The 15283-nt window shown below is 38.4% G+C and overlaps 1 protein-coding gene across 4 annotated transcripts in view; it reads right to left on the bottom strand.

The window, feature by feature from the left end:
* EPM2A (EPM2A glucan phosphatase, laforin) overlaps positions 1-15283 on the bottom strand; it is a 116121-nt gene that overhangs the window by 43614 nt on the left and 57224 nt on the right. The gene's annotated exons all lie outside the window — the stretch shown is intronic.

Here is a 15283-nt window from a genome sequence, read left to right as displayed (position 1 = left end):
TAATAAAGCGTTTTAGTATCACTTTAAACAATAAATTTAAAAAATAAATACATTAATAAACAACAAATGATCACATCCAATCTAGTTTGCATGTAAGTCAGTGGTTAGTACTGCTTTCAGATTGGGAAACTAGGTACCACAGATATTAACTAGCTTGCCCAGGGTCACAGAGCTAGTAAATGCAGAGCTAGTCGCCCACCTTTCAGACATCTGATACCTTCATTCTGTTTTCTGCCCATTTCACAAGCACTGCACACACCATCCTCCCTTCAGGGAGTAGAACAAAAGAGGTAGAGATGGAAGAATACGTCTCTGAAAACATCTAGCTGTCCAGTACCAACTACAATAGTAAATAGATCCTTTACTCCTACGAAAATTATAAATAGTCATTATTTTTATTAGCCCTTATGTCACCACCCCATTTTCAAATTATTCCTTTCCTTAAATTACCTAATTTCCATAATTTGTTATTAATAAAAAACCTATAAGCAAAATAAAAATAGGAATAAATCACATTTGTGATGAATATAAAATTTCAACTCACTTGTTCCTTGCTCTGTATTACTAAATATTTAATCTAACGTTATTTGGCATAAAAATCTCCAAAAAAAAATCCTTAAATAATTGGGCAATCTTTTAAGGTTGTGATTCCTTTCATCAAATATAAGGCACAGGATGGCTTCCTTAATAAATCACCACTGGTATTCCTAGATCAGACTCCTCTTTTTCTCTTGATAACTACAAGGCATTACACCACCTGCTCTATTAACATTGATATTTAATAGATGAAAACTAAACTATACTAGCAATCCCACTTCTACAAATATATCTAACAGAAATATTAAGAGGAAAGAAAGATACGTACAGAGATGTGTGTGTGGCAATACCATTTTAATAGCAAATACTGTAAACTACATAAGTTCATCTATATATTCTTTTACCAATATTGGAGTGTCAACTATATGACAGGCACTGTGCTAAGTCATGTTAAGGATTTAGGTATTTACCATGGGAGCAATAAAAATATTGCAATATTTTAAGCAGGCAGGTAACATGACCAAATTTGTATTTTGAAACGATCTCTCTGATTACAGAGCAAAAAATTAATTCAAGCACAATTAGATTAGAAGCAGAAAGTCCATTTAAGAAACCACTGCATTAGCCCAGGTAGGAGATGATGAAAGCCCGAAGACAGAAATGGAAAGAAATGGGCAGATTCAGGAGGCAAAAGTCACATGACTTGTTGATTCATTAGATATGGGAGGTGAAAGAAAAAGGAAATCAATAAGCTTCTAGCAAACATAACTCAACATATAGTGGTTCCATTCACTGAGATGCGAACTCTAGAAAAGGTTGGGATGGATCATCAGTCTGGCTTGACACGCTGGGTTTGGAGTTCCATCTGGATCTCCAAAAAGGGATGTCAAACCTAAAGCTGGAGTTATTGGTTTGACACTCAGAGCAGAGATCTAAAGTAGGAAAATAAATTTATGAGTCATCTGAGTGTAAATGGCAATTGAAACAAGGATATAGATGAGTCCCAAAGAAAAACAATATTGATTGAGAAGAAAATAATTCTAGAACTAAGTGTGAAAGCACTCAAACATTTAACAGCTGGATAAAGATGGATGAGCTTACAAAGGATACACAGAAAGAGAAGCTGGAGAGGAAAACTAGGAGTAAACGGGGTAGGGGGGCATGATTAAAAGTATAAACACACTGAAAGCTGGATGGATTGATGCATGTCTGGCTGTAAAGAGCAGTTACATCTGGAGAATAGAAATGGGGTGGAGGTACTATTTTACTCTAAACTCTTCTGAATTCATTGGATTTGTTACAAAAAGCAGGTATGACTTTTTTAGTTTAATAAAAGAATAATATCGATGGCTCCCACTGTTTAAAACAACAGACTTATAACAAATCAAATGATAAAACAAATACATATAATTATTGAGGATTTCAAATATATATAAATTATAATGTTCAAGACAAATTATTTATGTAACATCAAACTTCCTAAGAATTCTTCAGTCCTAGAATTTTTTTCTCTAAATACTCATTTTTACACATACATGTTTTAGGTAACTTTTAAAGGAATCTTTCACATATAGTAATCTGGGTTGTGCAAATTGTTTTCTAGTAAGTGTCTTTAGAGGGTTGGTCATTGTCTTTTGACTTTAGTTTAAAGAAAACAGCAAAAATGAACAATAAAACAAGTCTTGCTTTTAAGGACTTTTGCATCTGGGACTATGGAGTAAGTGTATTTTTCCCTATCCCTCCCACAATGCACAACTAAAAACAGTGGACGTTATATATAAACACAAGCATAAGAAGAGTACAAAAGGCAAGGAGAAGAAGGCAGACCATCTGGGGACATGAGGACTAAGGAACTCCACAGCAGTGACCCCCCTGAGTTGTTTGTGTGTTTTGCCTTGTGTATCCCAGACCTGGATCTGAAGAAGCTAGCAACCCAGTACGCCCAATGAGAAGAGGCAGAACAAAACCCAACAGTCAGCTCTTTCTAGCCAAAGATAAAGGAAAGGGGCAGTGTAGCAAAGCAGAAAGCTTTTAGACAATGACTGCTCTACCCCAGCCCAACACCACTGAAGAAATCTGTGGCCCCACACAAGCAAAAGGCAAGTGGAGAACCTACACTTCCACCCTCCTCAGGCTGGGGTGTCAAAGAATGCAAGACTTTTAGTACCCCCCTTGGCAGTACCAGTGGAGGCCAGGTAGGGAGGTGGACTTCTGCCTCCACATAGCAGTAACAAGGTGCCCACCCCTTCCCACAGATGTGGGATCCCTCCCACCACCCCTGTCAGTGGAAGCCATGTGGGACGAGATAACAAGGCACATTTATCTGTCTCAGCCATGGAGGCATTCGTGGAGGCCTAGTAGAGAGCTGGAACTCCCACCCCCCTCAGTAGGAATGAGTCCAATCCCTTCAGTTATCAGTGGAGACGAGGTGGGGAACCTGGATAATGAGGTGACACCCTGACTTTCCTTCTGGTGCAGTGTTAGAGGAATCCAGTTGAAACAGAAGGAGTAAATAAGATCCAGTGTCTCGTTATACAACACTCAAAATGCCCAGGTTTCATTAGAAAGAATCACAAAGATCTCAAACTGAATGAAAAAAAATTAAGAGGTAAGTTAAAATCAAGTGAGTAAATGTGAAGGAACAAAAGGCCTGCTTTCTGGAACTCCAATTAAGGCTAGAGAAATAAGAAACCTCAGAATGTAAAAAATCAGAACTAATGCATTAATTTAAATAGTTCTATAAGTTTGAAAGTTCAGGTTAAAATGAATTTATTTTTTTATAAAGTCATAAGTTTTGAAATTATATTGGACAAGCAATATCTATGGGATAGTGTAATCTACTGACAATACTTAAAATTCCAATTATTCATATGTTATTTTACTTGATTCTATCCTCTTTGGAGTTTAATTACTGTACAGTTTTTATTGCTAGGGCATGAACATAAATTCTGAACCTAGCACACTAATCTCTAATTTTAGCCAGTAATTCACCCAAATTGGATCTCTCTCATGCTCCATTTGTTACTACCTCAGAAGTAATTGGTGCATAAATTTGTACCAACATGGTATAATCATTACCAACTCTTTGGCATTTAGATATTCTGTTCTAAAGGCAAAAACAACACAAAACACACACAAAAAGTATTTTTGTTCAACCAACTGCATCTTTGAGAGGGAGGACCCTGTTCAGGTTGAGCATTTTGATAAATTGCAATGTGCAAAGGTAGAAAACAGCTGAGTTTGGGGGTCATGATGGAGACAGCTAAACTATCCTGCATCACAGAACTGTACACAGACTATGTGGATGCAATCAAAGGAAACGATGGGGAAAAGAGTGTGAAGACCGAGGAGAAGGAAAAGTGAAGTGGAGAAAGAGAAGAAAGAAGATCCATCTGGCCAACTGCGACGGTAAAGTGGATAAGCAAACACCCAGGTCAGGAGACCACCAAAGAGCAGGTAACGGCAAGCATTTTAATATTTAATTTGAAGCTGTCTGCCCTTCTGTAATATTTCTCTCTTATCCACCTCCCCAACCTTCAATGTCACCTACTACACTCACCCACAAATTTCTTGTGTGGAGAGAGAGAAGACGGTCTGCTAATGAAAGTATCTTTAAAAACTGAATTTCTGGCCTCCGTTGACTTGACGTAGAACAGAGCGACATATGCAGGGCCACACGAAGGCACGTGTGCTGAGCAGAGCAGAAGCGGGAAGACAACGTCAGGCTACCCATGAGGATACATACAAGCCTCCCCTCCTGCAAGCAGCTTAGGGAGGCTTCTATCCCCCCCAATTTATAGAAACAGGGACTAAAAGTACACACACACACACACACACACACGCGCGCACGAGAAGAAGGAAGACCACGGTTAAAATGTAACCTATGCAACATTCACAAGCCTTCAGAATCTGCATACACACAACAGAACAAAATGTTAAGAAAGAAAACAATCAGATCTAATAATAAAACAATAAACAATACAAGGCTCACATAGAACATTTTTACGCATATTTACAAGACATTTTTTAAATCTCATTTGATTAGAAGAGTGCACAAATCTTAAATGTAAGTAGAACACTTCACCCTAATGTCAAAAATAATAAAATCTGGCTAATGAAAATTAGGGAATCAATGACTACCCAGGGGTATGAAAAACGTTTTATACTAAAGTTGACCAAAGCCTAGTTCCTGTTATACAATATTTCATTAAAATAACGGGAAGTTTAGATAGTAAAGAGTGCTATGCCTAGAGTTACAGCTAAAATAACTCCAAGTCAAAAGCCAATACAGAGCCACCCAACAAATTCAGGAAAGAGCGCCAAGGGTTTTGATTAATAATGATGACTACAGAGACAAATAAGTGGCCCACTTAGCAATGATGAAAACAAGAACTAGATTTAGAGACAATGAGGTTACTCTACAACAGATGTGCCAGTATTATTTGTCAAAGAGGCTGGACTTTGGAGGACCAGAAAAGAAAATGTCAAACATGACAGGTAATTATGTAATTATGATAATGAATCGAACTCCCGGCTCAGGTGTGTGTGCATGTGTATGTGTGTGTGTGCACATGTGTGTGTGTGCATTCACGTGTGTCATACATACGTGTGTATGTGTCTTTCAAGGTCAGAAACCGATTATTATAGGTAACTGCTATCTTTATGGCAAACAGGAAGTTGAAACGTGGGGCACATAAGCATCCACCTTTCTGTACATCTGTACAGAACACGTAAACTTGTCAGCTTTTAGTTAAACATGAGCCACTGCAGCCTACGCCGATTACGTACGTGCTAGAATTATCAGTGGGCTCATACCTCTGTACATAATGGGTACATGGCGTCATTTAGTCTCATTAATAAGGAGTAAGACCATTCACATGTGCTTCAAGTTCTATTAAGTAATCAACCAAAGTCCTCCAGACAGATGTTTAGCAGCCAGGTGTGATGTGCTGGCCCTCTCACAGAGGAGCCTGAGGTGTGCAGAAAAGAGGAACAGCAGGAGTTATTAATAAAGCTTAGTCTTGGATTCACTCTCTGCCAGACCTGCAGAGGGGTCTTTTAGGTGAAACTCGCAGAAGATCCTTGATCAGTTCCAGTTAAGAAGTTTAAGGAGACTTAATTAACACCTGCCAAACCATAGAGAACAGAAAATATTAGAAGGAAAAACTTCCATGATTAGAGAAAGATATGGGTGAAATGGAGGCTCAACTCAAGCTACACTGAATAAACATAATAGGAAAAAACTTGTGAGAAAAGCAAAGTTCAACAGCTCTTTTCTCAAAAGATGTACTAATAATTTAATATCTCATTGTTATGAACTAAATTTTGTTCTCCCAAAATTTATATGTTGAAACTCTAACTCCCAATGTGACTGTATTTGGAGATAGGGCTTTCAGGTAATTAGGAAACGAGGGTTAAATGAGAGCATAACGCTGAGGCCCTAACCCAATAGGACTGGTGTCCTCATAAGAACTGGAAGACACACGAGAGATCTCTTTCTCCATGCAGATATAGAGGAAAGGCCAAGTGAAGACACAGCAAGAAGGCAGCCATCAGCAAGCCAGTAAAAGAGTCCTCACCAGAAACCAAATCTGCTGGCCCCCTGATCTAGGACTTCCGGCTTCTGAAATTGTGAGAAAATAAATTTCTGTCATTTAACCCACAGCGTCTATGATATTTTGTTATAGCAGCCCAGTCAGACTAATATACTCATATATGTGAAATAGTTTAGAGTTTAATCCAGTCAATAACCAAGTATCATTGAGAACTCGTTATATATCCAGTCCTGTGGTAGACTGAGGTGGACAAATAAAATTTAAAACATGATCCCCAAAATGAATGGACCATTGTTGATGAGACAAAGGTTACACAAAGCAATTAGTGAATGAAACAAAACTAAATGATGAAAATAATTTTAAACCTATAAGATATTGACACATGAACAGATTATTCAAAGATTGGAAACAGGTTTCATATTCAACACCATTTTTAATGTATGTGACTGGAATGCTATATTAAGATGTATTTTAAGGAGCAATGGGCTCACTAGGAAAGAAAACTATGATAGACTTGTTGTGTGTACACAGATGTAGAAAACTGAAAACAAAGATGGTTGTGTCTGTGTGAGCTAGAATTACTGAGAAAGGATTTGTGATAGAGGGGACAGGTCTCAAACTGTGACTGAAAATGGGATATGCTTTAGATACATAACAAAGAGCACAACAATGTGTGAATGAGTATGATTCAAAGCAGGAAACAGATAAGAACAAATCTGCTTATTTCGGTGGATAGAGTGAAAACATAGACACACAGGAGATCCATATAACTTATCAAATTCTAAAGCAAGTACTGCAAAACAACTGGATTTCATAAACTGGAAAAGCAGAGAATTACCACTTCTGTAACTATTATTTAAGTCACATATTTTTAACACAGATTTATATTAATTAGTGATTCATGATGATACACATATCTCAAAATGGGAAGCATCTCAAAGATTGACGATTCTCTTTAAAAACATCCCAAACAATGGCAATACCCAGCAATTATGCTTCCATGTAAAATTGAGTACAATAGCAGAGCTCTCCTTCTTATATAATTTTTAGAGAAAAACTGAAACTTAATAAGCTTGACTCAAAGCACCAAGACTAATTATTAATAATTCATTCAATGTGATGATAATCTAGAGTGAAGTTGAAGATTTGTCCACCTGATTTGAAATGATCAAATCCTTCGGTAGCTAATTACATCATCACTCACTGGATTAAACAAAAAGATCAGGATATTAAAATGCTCCATCTCTGCATAATTAGATATATTTGCTGGTTACCACATTCCCTTTCTATGTCACATGCAATTCATGTGTTCAATAAATTTTATTTAATTGCTCTAATAATATTAATGTTGATTTCCCTACTGTCACATAAACATTTTTTATAGTAATGTCTAGACTTCTGTTGTTAAATTAGCAGGTCATTTTTTTCTCCCCACAGTACTCCCAGACTTGACTTACTCATTGTGTTTCATCATCTGAACACAAATCCAAGTCACACTATAAAAACTGATAAAGTTTTTATATCAGTATTAGACTCATTACAAAAAGCAAATTCCACTAACCAGATTTCACTACTCCCTTTGGCACCTGGAAGCCCACGACAAAAGCTTCTATGTCACCTATCTTTGTGTACTTTAAGTCAAATAATGCTGAGGCAGAAGACGATATCTTCCTTAGCAGCCATACCTCAAGAGTGTCCAACAGTTAGATACAAAGAACACAGAATAATCAGACTCATCCCAGGAAGTCTGAAGAACATTGAAGATTATTTTACATTTAACTCCTAACCCAACTACCCCGACAGACATACATTTTAGCAGTTGCATAGTAAGTAAATGTTTGGGCATGAAATCTCTCTTCAATTAAGACTTTTTAGAATGTGGACTAAATAGTTTAACCAAATATTCCTCTGAACTGATCTAGTTTGATCCAGTTGTGATGTGATATCCATCTATGATGGCTCCATGCTTTGGTTTCTTCCATAACAAAAATATTTTATTGACATCACGGAGACACAGCTGATGTGAACATTATATAGGCACTGCGCTAGTTACTGGAAAGAAACTAGAAAATGCCCAGTTGATTGAGAGAGAGGATAGAGTGGTCAAACCTAATTTTTAAAGACTAATTGTTTCTGAAGTTGATAAGCCAGATTGTTTTAAATACTTTTAATGAGACATTATAGGCTGCAAAAATTAAAGAGAGTCAATTATGGAGACTATCTTAAAATTTCCATAGCCATAAACTGGAAAAGCCATAAACTACACATGTACGAGTGTAAGAAACAGCTGAAGAAGGATTTTGCTTCTCTTTAGGACTATGTCCAGTTGCAAGCAATAGGAAATCTAACAGTGACTTTAAAAATACAGGTCTGTCTCTCACATAACAAGAGGTGCAAAGCCAGGTAGCCCAGAACTAGTGACACACAAATAAGTGCTTTCTAAGCGTCTGCTTTGCCAATCTTCACACATTGGCTCTGTGGGCATGCAGGTCACCTCACATTCAGAGGGTGACCTCTGGGCATCATGTCTGGTGTCCTAGCCACGGAGAAGGGGGAAGTGCCTCAGCTCCTTCTCATGAGACAATGGAAAGCTTTCCTGGGAGCCTCACCCAAATGACTTCTTACCTCTCATTAGCCAGAACTAAGGGACACAGCCATCCTTAGAGCAACTGCCAGCCAAGAAGTAAGATTACCATCCCAGTTAAAGGTGGATGAGGATCCACCTACCTCTACCAAAATAAGTCAGGATTCTAACAGTGAATCCTGTTAGCCAAGGAAAGTGGAGAGAACAAATGTTAATTAGGCCACAGATGGTAACTGTGACGGGTTGGAACACATCATCTTTCTCCAGCAAATCATTGTGGAAGATGAACACATTTCTTTAGTTTTCACATGTCTCTACCCAACTTCATTCAAAAGTACCCAATGCATTACATTAACTGTAAATTACTTTTATATAAATCAACAGCAAAACTAAAAGCATTTTAATGTACTTTAAAAACTTGAAAATTGCCAGAAAGAGAGACAGACAGATGATAGATGAGAGAGAGATAGGAGAAGTAAGGAAGGAGGGAAGAAGGGCGGGAGACAGGGAGAGAGGGAGAGAGGGAGAGAGGGGGAGAGGGAGAGGGAGAGAGGGAGAGGGAGAGAGGGAGAGAGGGAGAGAGGGAGAGAGAGAGAGAGAGAGAGAGAGAGAGAGAGAGAGAGAGAGAGGCTATTTGTCTAGTGCTTGATTGTTTGACTTGTTTTGCTATGACACAGAATCTCCCCCTTCTATTTCTAGCCCTAAACCTCCCTAAATCCCTCCTCCTCTGGCTTTCCTGTCGTCTCTGCCCTGCCATCATCTCGCATAACCTCATCCTTCCTCTAACTGGCCCTGTCCTCACCGAACCACCTCATTTCCTTATTCATTCTTCAGTGCACTACATTTTGACATCTGCCCTCAACACTCCACTGAAAAAACTTTAAATGAACTCATCTCCTAACTGTCAGGTTTGTTTTTCACCTTCCTTTATCTGCCGGCAGCCTTTCAGGATAATGCCCACTGTCTGTTGAAACTCTCCTCTGTCGGTTCCATAATTCTCTTCTCCTGGAAGGCAGTGTATTACAGCACCTAAGATCATGGGCTCAACATACAGACCCCAGTCCCAGTTATACTCTTTACTACTTACAAGAGAGTTGTTGTAGGGAATTCAATTAGATAATCCATTTAAAGGATTAAACACGGGACCTACCATGGCTGGTGTTCAGTAACAAGTCTTAGCTACTGTTCTCTTACATTCTTCCAGTCCCTCCAATCTGTTTGCAAACTGCACGGTAACTTGCAAAACAGGTAAATCACTAAAAGAGCTCAAATTGTTTTTAGCAACAGCTTTGTTCAGACCTATATGTTTCAAGACAAGAATCACAGTAACAGTTACTTCACCTGGGCTCATGTGTTCCAAAGATAAGACCACTGATTTTTCCAGCAACTCACCTATGTTAAAAATTCTGACTAATCTCTACCCAAACTGTGCTAACTTCTCCCTAAACTAATTGAAAATCTCCAAAATCTTTTCCCTCTGAATTATCAAGACAAATTTCTCTATTTAAAAAAAAATAAGTTATTAATTTAAATACAAGACAACCTTTATTAATTTCTTCTTATTGGTTCATTCCTACCTTTGGGACTTAATATGTTGAATACTGCTTCTCTCAAACAAAACAGCAACTCTCTCTCCCAGTTTTCCCATCAGCAAATATGATAAGCATGATTCCTGAATCACTGATACAAAGATTCTGCAGGAAAGCACCTAGACAAGTGACCTGACATGCCATTTGTATTCACCCTAGTGTTCTTCCTGGTTTATTAATCAGAGCACTTTAGATTCAGTTGCTCATCTTGCAATGAACCCAACTAACTAATCTATTAGCTGCTTTCTAATTTGTGCACAAAGAATTTGTGAGATTTTTCTGAAGTCCTTCACTGAAACTAAGAGACACTTGTACAAATGACTCATATTTGATAAGGTTAAACTTCTAAAGCAATTTTTAAACCTACTTCAAAAATATGAAATGATAAAATATCAGGGTTTTTTTTACTTTGTGTGGGTCACAAGTCTCTTTGAAAATCAGGAAAAAACCTATGGCTCATCCTCCCCCCAGTTTTTTTTTTTTTTTAATGCTCATGCACACAGTGCATACAGCTTATCATTATTCCATATACTAGAAGAGAGAAAATGTGGTGCATAATTATGACCATAAGAGAAAGAGATGAAATTTTCATTAACATAGCAATCAAGTTTAGACATCCATTTTTTAAACAACTTTTTCTTTTTTTCCTCCCTGAAAACAGCAAAGGTTTATTTGGCAGAAAACAATTTAAATGTTCTATCAAGTGTCAGCCAATTAAAAATAAAGATTTCTCTATGTACAAGAAGTTTTATAAACAACTTTTCAACAACCTAATTTTTCAAAGCAGCTTTCTCGTGCAAAGAATGTAGTAACTAACTGTGGCAATTTACAAATTGCATCAATGGTCTCATTACAAGCAAAAACAAGCAATCCATTACATTGCTACAGATTTCTAATTTTTTCCCATGTTACAGGACAAGAGTATTCTAATAGACCTAGGCTATTACTTATATTGAAACCTTAGTATCAACAGAAGTTAGCAAGTAATCACTTATACAAACCTTTACAAGTATACTTTTTTACTTAACTCATTTTGTGGAATTTGTTCTTTAAGAAATTCTGACACAAAGTAAACTAACATGAAAGCATGATAAAATATTTCTCAAACATGTCCTAGACATCAAAGGATTCAGCATAACTTTATGATCTTTCGATACATATGATAAAAAAGTATCACTAGTATTATCAGTCAAAAATGCCTACATGAGTTTATTGAAAAATTGTTAAAGCACTCACCAAAAACTCAATCACAAGATTTTTATAGGTGATTTTTAACTGATTTTAATTACCTACATTAAAGTAATTTGCTCATATCTGAGCAAAATTAAGCTATCTAACACTTCCCAGATAAAGCAGAAGTTTGGGATAAATTGCTAAATCTTAGGGAGACTGTCCCCACATTTAAGTCATTAACTCTTTTTTAAATTAATGGTAATGCTTTCTTAGAATTATTTTATTGGGAGGTAGACCATGGACTGGGGAAGGGGAAAGATAAGGATGGGAGAGAATAAAATGTCAATTAAATTATTTTCTATGACATTATATACAAACAGGAAAATTATAGTGGAGTACATGTGAAATACTGCCACCCAATGGAATCATAATATAAATAAAATCTTCAAAATTTGAAAACATTGTAAGAATTCCCTATCACTTTTCTATAAGAATAAAACAGCTTAATAATTTTCAAAATACTTTCAAAAATATTATTCCTTAAAAAAATCCAGTGGGACAGATAGCAGAAGTGTGAGTATATCTTTTCCTGATTCTGAGGTTATAGCTGATTAAATGACCAGACAGGGCTCTATGTTGATTTAGTAGCAAAGCAAGCAATGGAGCCCAAGCCTGCGGGGGCCCAGTCCACTCCTGCTCACACCACAGAGCCTTGGACATCTCTACTCTCGTCCAAACCCTGTATGTCACAGAGGGAAAAAATTAAGACTCAGAGATTATCAAAGCTTCTCAAACACTTCCAAGGCATCTTGAGAATACAGCTTGAAGCAGTGCCCTACTGTGATGAAAATTCTTGGAAGACTTGTATTTTTCCTTTAAAAAGTTGTGTACAATTTGCATTCTATTCCATATCACATACCTTTGCATTTTAATTATAAAATGTGGCTTTTTTTCCCTCAAATGTCTTTTAGAAAAACTGTTGCTTTAAGACAATGGTGCATCTCTCTCCTGTGCTACCAACTCACTAGCCCAGGACCACACTGCAGGTGGGAAGATGGGGAGTTATGAGAGTTCCGGTTTGACACATCTGGAAAGTGACATGCTCACGTTCATTTATTTATCAAGTATTTAATGAACACCTACCAAATGCCAGGCATAGTTTTAGGGCCTGGGAAATGCTGTGGTAACAAACAACCCCAAATCATCAGTAGCATAGGAAAACAAAGTTTTACTTCTCTCCCAGGCTAGGGTTTACTGCAGATTGGCGAAGGGCTCTCCTTCACATTGTCCTCATCTTCATGCTGGGACCACAGACAGAGCAATCACTATTTGGATCATCAACAGTAATCTATTGGCAGAGAGAAAAGAGTGACGCAGAACAACAGGAAGTGACACACATCATTTCCTGTCACATTTTGACTAAAGCTAGCCACGTGACAAAGATAAAGATATGCTTCTTCAACAGGGTAAAGAATAGTCCTCTCGTGGGGAGAGGACATGGGTATCAGTAAACAGTTAACAGTCTGCAACACCCAACGTTTCCAAACATACAGAGAAAAGGCGATTTTCAGTAACACAGAGGAGAGAGGTCTACGGTTGGAGCTCTATCCTGTAGATCCCTGATTGACCCAAGAATGGGTGCATTTAAAAAGCTCCCTGTCTGTGTATTACATTCAGAATAATACCTTCTCTGGCCATCCATGTTATCACAAATGGCAATATTTCATTCTTTTTTATGGCTGAGTAATATTCCATCGTATATATGTACCGCATTGTCGTGCGGGAGACACTGCTCGCTGCGCCATTTTTCATGCGGGGCGGCCTGCGGGGTCTCTGCTCCCGCTCCCCACACAAGAACGCAGGATATGATGAGGCCGAAAAGGAACACCCACGGAGCCATAGGTAGGGGAGTCATACCACTATGGTCTCACTGGAGGCTGGGCCCACCGGACGCGTGACCTGCCGTCCCCTTTCCGCCAACCGATCGACCACGACTCTCCTCCACTCTCTCCTCTGTTCCTCTTTCTCGGCTCTCCTCTTCCGCTCTCTTCGGCTCTGCTCGGCTCTGCTAGGCTCCTCGGCAATCTTCGGCAATCCTCGGCAGTCCTCTGTAGTCGCAGCAGTTATACCAGCGGCCAATCGGCTAACCGGCCACAGCTGATGGCCAATCAGCCACAGCCGACAGCCATTCACCACCCGAGCCAGTACCCTTCCACATGAGGCCGAGAGCCTGTAAACTACTCTCTGGGGCTCTGTTCCCACACGCATCTTCTGTATCCATTCATCTATTGATGGACACCTAACTTGCTTCCGTATCTTCATTACTGTAAATAGTGAGGCAGTGAACATAGGGGTTCATATATCTTTTCAAATTAATGTTTTGGATTTCTTCAGATAAATGCCCAGAAGTGGAAATGCTGGGTCATATGGTAGTTCTATTTTTAATTTTTTGAGAAACCTCCAGATAAATACCATATGATTTCACTTATATGTGGAATCTAAAAAACAAATAAACGAACACACAAAACAGAAATCAACTCATAGATACAGAGAATAAACTGATGGTTGTCAGATGGGAGGGGGGTTAGGAGAAGGGTAAAAGAGATGAAAAGGGTAAAAGAGATGAAAAGAAGCACAAATTGCCAGTTATAAAATTAGACACAGGAATGTAAAGTACAGCACACGTAATACAGTCAATAACATTGTTATAGCTATCACATGTACGGTACCATATGATGCTATTCTTATACTACACTTATTGTGGTGATCACTTCATAGGTATATAATTGTCTAATCACTATATTGTACACCTGAAACTAATATAATACTTTAGATCAACTATAATTTAAAAAAGATTTTGGTTATATTTTTTAAAAAGCTCCCTACGTGATCCTAATGCACAAGCAGGTTGGGGAATCACTGCTGTATCCAGACAATTCACTTGCAAGTTACTCGAGTTACTTGCATGCCAACAGAGATGACTCAAGATAAGCAAGGCAGCAAGCGAGGCTATCCCAGCCCACGTCCTCCAGGCCTCAAGAAGGAAGGCCCCGCCCTCCGCCCCCCAGCGACACGCCCTCCCAGCCTCCCGCTCGCCCCCATCCCACCCTCCTCACCAGCGGTCCCTGCAGCAGTCTCTCCCTCATACAGCTTGCCCGCCACGCATACAGGGCCCCCACACACACACTATCGCAGGACTCTCAGGGAGCCCTACCACACAAGCTGAAGTGCTTTGAATCCTCAGATTTTGCTTCTTTCTTTGTCACTTGAACAAAACCAGCCTTACTCATGACTCTCACCTGTGGAAGGTAAAGTCAGAGCACCCACTTCCTCTTGGATTCACCTCAGTTTTCTAAAAACAATTTTGGTTTTCTTTGTATTTCCATAATTATAGAAAGACAATAAATAGGAAAGATCCTATTCTTCTTTAAATACTAAGTTCAAAATATTATCCCCTCTCTAAACCCCTCCCCAACGCTCCTCCCCGGCCTGAATTCCCTCCAGGATGAACTTTATTCCTACATTGCACACAGATTTTCAGACTTCCATTCTAATCCGTACTTGATTAACATACTTTTTTTTTTCTCAGATAGAATATGAGTTTCTTAAACTCAAGGGTGGTGAGTTTTTAATCTTTGTATCCAAGCACGTATCACAATTCCAGGTGGATAACTGAGCCTCAAAATTGTTTGTTAAATGAACTGAATAAATGAATCAAATACTGATTCTCATGTTAGGGTTTTTTGTGTGTGTGTGTTTTGTTGTTGTTTTAGGGTTTTTGTTTTTTTTTAATTGAGGGAAGGTAAGTAATAGAAATTCTTTCTCAATGACTAATACCAAAATAA

Source organism: Rhinolophus sinicus, chromosome 2 (assembly GCF_057876585.1).
Source record: "Rhinolophus sinicus isolate RSI-liver-muscle chromosome 2, RSI-T2T, whole genome shotgun sequence".
Lineage (NCBI taxonomy): Eukaryota > Metazoa > Chordata > Mammalia > Chiroptera > Rhinolophidae > Rhinolophus > Rhinolophus sinicus.
This window is presented reverse-complemented; position numbering and strand designations above follow the sequence as displayed.